The sequence below is a fragment of the Phacochoerus africanus genome, chromosome 10 (assembly GCF_016906955.1).
Source record: "Phacochoerus africanus isolate WHEZ1 chromosome 10, ROS_Pafr_v1, whole genome shotgun sequence".
In the NCBI taxonomy this organism is placed as follows: Eukaryota; Metazoa; Chordata; class Mammalia; order Artiodactyla; family Suidae; genus Phacochoerus; species Phacochoerus africanus.
In genome coordinates, this window is record NC_062553.1 from 108,640,871 (window position 1) to 108,645,444 (window position 4,574).

The following is a 4,574-nucleotide window of genomic DNA, read 5'->3' on the forward strand; positions in this document are numbered from 1 at the left end:
GAGATATCAACCTATCCTTTCTTGTTCCACTGACATTTATTTTTGAAACACACACACACTCACACTTTGAACACACATATTCTTGGTACAATTTACAACACTGACAAATAAAAGAAATTAAAGTTAACTTCTCTTTCATTAATGCAAAATAGTATTAAATATTAGTAAATGACATATTGAATAAATTTTTTTTTCTTTGATCCTTCCTTCCACCTTAAAAAGTAGACAAAGTAAATGCCATTTTTCTGAGATGATGAAACTGAGATCCAGGGTTGCTAACCAGGTCTAATTTCCCTTAGTTAATCCAGTGTTATAATCACTATATTATGATTCTGGAAAATTAGTTTATAATATCAGCAGTTTCTGGGTATAAGTTACTAAACATTAATAAATATATCAAATGATAACATCACCAATCATATATGGATACATGGTTATTGCATTAGCTCAATGACAGCTGTGTCAAATGTACAAGGATTGTTACAAATCTGTTTTAGGAGTTCCCATCGTGGCTCAGCAGAAACTAATCTGACTAGCATCCATGAGGATGCAGGTTCAATCCCTGGCCTCACTCAGTAGGTTAAGGATCTAGTGTTACCCTGAGCCTTGGGGTGGGTTGTAGACATAGCTCAGATCTGGCATTGCTATGGATGTGGCATAGGCCAGCAGGTACAGTTCCGATTCAACCCCTAGCCTAGGAACCTCTATATGCCATGGGTGCAGCCCTAAAAAGACCAAAAAAAAATCTGTTTTACATTAGTGCTTATGGACCATGAAAATACAAACATAAATACATTTTAAGGAATGAATACCTCATAGCAATTTCGCCAGCCTGCATATGGAACTTTTTTTTGTTAAATATCTACTTTTTTATCATGTGAACTAGTAAACATTTTTGTTGTAAATTACAAAGTGCAATTTCCTCAAGAATTTCAAAGTGTTTTCCACATAGTTTTGAGATTTTATTAAACACACAAACATTAAATCTATGTCTTTAATGTTACTTTTAAAAATTTCATGCTGAAACATGTACTTTGAATTGTTATTTCACTACCCACACTTCTCAAGACTGTTTTGTGTCAACTCTGCTTATTTAAATGAAAATATAAAGAAACAAGCCAAAATTTTGGGTTAGGCTAAAGTTAGCTTAGTTTTTTAAGTTCATTTCACTAGTGCCTTAGAGAGATCATTGGGTCTACTAAAATTATTACTGATGCTGATGCCACCATAATTTTTAAAGCATAATTTTGATATGTTACTGTCCTACTCTTAAACTTTGAATGGTCTGTATTCATAAATCCACTCACATAAGTATATACGCACATATATGCATCCCACACCTAAGACAGGTAATGGTCTTCAGTGGCCAGGAACTACCCCTTAATTCTTATTTAGAAAGAGAACTACTTGTCTCCAAAACCTGCCTCACACTCTCATCCACTTTGCACATATTTTCTTTCCTTAGAGTACATCCTTTCACCTCCTTTGAACACCAGTTTTGCCACCTCAACCAAACTGCTCTTTTAAAGGTTGGAAATGACCTCTATGTTTCTCATTCCAGTAGTCATTTTTCTATCCTCACCTTGTGTGACTCATCAGAAGCACCGACCCAACTGACCTCTCCTTCCTACTTGAAACACCCTCTCTTGTCTTCTGAGACCACTCACTGGTTCTCCTCCCATCACACTGATTGCTTTCCCCAAGTCTCCTTTGCTGGTTTCTCCTCTTCTAAGTGTTGAAGTATGCTTGGGCTCAATCTGAACCTCTTCTCTATCTGCCCTCTCTCCTCAGTGATCTTTCCCAGCCTCGTCGCTTTATCACACACTGACAACTTCTATATCCATATCCCAAGTCTGGATTTATCATCCCCTAAATGCCAGAATTTTACATGAAACTGCCTATGTCACCCTTCTGTGTGGTTACCTATTACCTTCTACCTAAAGATCAAATAGATTTCTCAAGCTTAACATGTTCTAATTGAAATCTTGATTTTCCCATTAAAAATTGTTGCCCAAAGTTTTTCTCAACCTAGTAAATGGAAACTCCACCATTCCAATTTCTCAGGCCATAATCCTTGAGGTTGCTCTTGACTCCACTCTTACCTTCACACCTTACATCTATTTCATTAGGAAATTTTATCCATATCTTCTTCTGTTAACACTTGGTTCAAGACATGATCTTTTTCTGTCTGTCTCTCTTACCTAGAGTAGTAAATATCCTTCTAACTGATCTCCCTGTTCATTTCTCTCCTTCAATAGTTCCTTTGCTCATTCATAGCAAAAGTTACAATTCTCAAAATTGTCTCTCAGGCCTTACATGATTTGGCCCCCTACATCTGATTATATTTATACAATCCCACTGGTTTCACCCTGAGCTATCCCTAAGGAATTAAGCTGAACCTTAAACAAAGGGATGAAATTCCAATAATCAAATAGGGAACCAGGGGTGAAGAGGAGATGCTATTTTAAATAAGTATTCTCACTGATAGCTGGACATATGAACGGAGATCCAAGACAGGTATGGAAGTAAGCAATGCAGACCTCTTGGGGAAGAGGGGTTCTAGTGAACAGTGAGTGCAAAGCCCCTGGGGCAGCAATATGCTAATCGGGTTGAAGGAATAGAAAGAGGCTGAAGACCGAAAGGTCAACCAAGGGAAAGTGACTATACTTACAAGATCACGTGAAAAGTTTTGAAGGCTCTATCTGCTTGGTGACAGTAGGAGTTGAAAAGAGGAAACAGGTAAGAAAAACATCAATGCACCAACAAATGTTTATTGAGTGGCTCCTCTAGGCAAAGCACTTTCCTAGATACAAGAAATACCATTAGACCAAAATGGTGACTGCTTTCACAAAATAATGCCTTCCTCACAAGACACAAAATCTACATTGTAGAGGAGTCAGATATTAAACAACAGGATTTGGCAATTGTTTTGAGGCTGTGGAATAACAAAGAGAGAGGATTTTGAAAGGAGACTTGAACCTGGGCAATGGTTGTAAAAAATTAATAAACAGAGACATTCCCACTGTGGGCAGTGGGTTAAGAATCTGACCGCAGTGGCTCAGATTGCTGCAAAGGTGCAAGTTTGATCCTCAGCCTAGCATGGTGACTATGGCATAGGTCACAGCTGTGGCTCCGATTCAGTCCCTAGCCTGGGAACTTCCATATGCCATGGATGTGACCATAAAATGAAAAAAAATTAATAAACAGAAATCTCAATCACATAGGGTTAGGAGACCAGAAGGGAGAACTTTCATGTCCTATTAGGATAGCAGAGCCCAACAGAAAGAAAAATGTCTCCTCTTTTTCCCTGGCAAGGATTCAGCCAATGAAAAGCCATAGACTCTTTGTTTACTCTCGCCCTCCCAAGTCCCTTCTTCCTCTCTAAAAGTATTTTCCTTCCCTAGCCCTGTGCAACTTGCATGTAGCTCACCATGGCTGCAGATCCCAAACTGAAATTCTTGCAGATCCTGAATAAACCCATTTTTGCTGAAGAAATATCTGGCAGTCCATTTGTGTTAGGTCAATACGGTTTATGAACATAGTTGTATATTAATTGAAACTTACATATGAGTCTTAGGAAAGTTCCTAGCAACTTCTTTAGAGCTCTTCAACACCAATCCCACTGAGAGAGTTCCTAATAAGACATGTGAAACAGGTAGTATGTGTATTAAAAGAGGAAGCATGGCACAGCAAGATCATAGACAGTTATGCCTGGGTTAGTACTAGGCTTTGCTACCCAACCTCTGTAAGCTTCAATGTCCTAATCTGGAAGAAGGGGATCATGAGTGCACATTCATTATAGGCCTTTGTGAAGCTTTCAGTAAAGAACTTTACGTGGCACTGTTACAGAAAGCATTTAATATTTATACAGTAGCTAATTGTGCAGAGAGTCTTAAACATCTTAAAGACTCCTAAAAAAATACCAATCTCTGAGGAGGGAACTCTCACAACTTCTTGTTCAAAAATTATCTAGTAACCTAGTGAATCAACATTAGCCTAAGGCAGTATTTTATTGTTAATGTTACAGAATAAAAAACTAAGTAATAATTGGTTTTACAATATATTTATTTGCAAAATCCTTTTTACGGTCCTTCTTTCATGTTGTATAAAAATGGAGAGGAGAGGTTTTATCATATATTCTAAAACTACTTTGGATAATTTAAGTGGGATAAAGTTCAGTGTGAGAAACAGATTTGTGACAGCCATCCCTACCCATCACTGTGACTGTAGCAGATCCTCCACACTCAAAAGTATCGACAGCACTACAGCATGTTCAGTTTTATAGAATGATGTACAGTAATAGCCTTTAATCTACATTTTATATTTTAAAATGTTCTTATGAGTCAGAGAAGACACTATTATCATATTAAGAAATATTTACCAAGGTAAAAACATCAACATCGTGAGCACTGAAATCTGTACCATTCAAGAGGATAATCATCAACTGATGAGAGCAAAATATTGTAATCCGGAAGCTGAGTGACATAAAAATACAGAGAACAGGTGACAATATAATCCTGGCCAATCACAAATCTACATAAGTTAAACAAACACATTTTGATTGAGGAATCTAA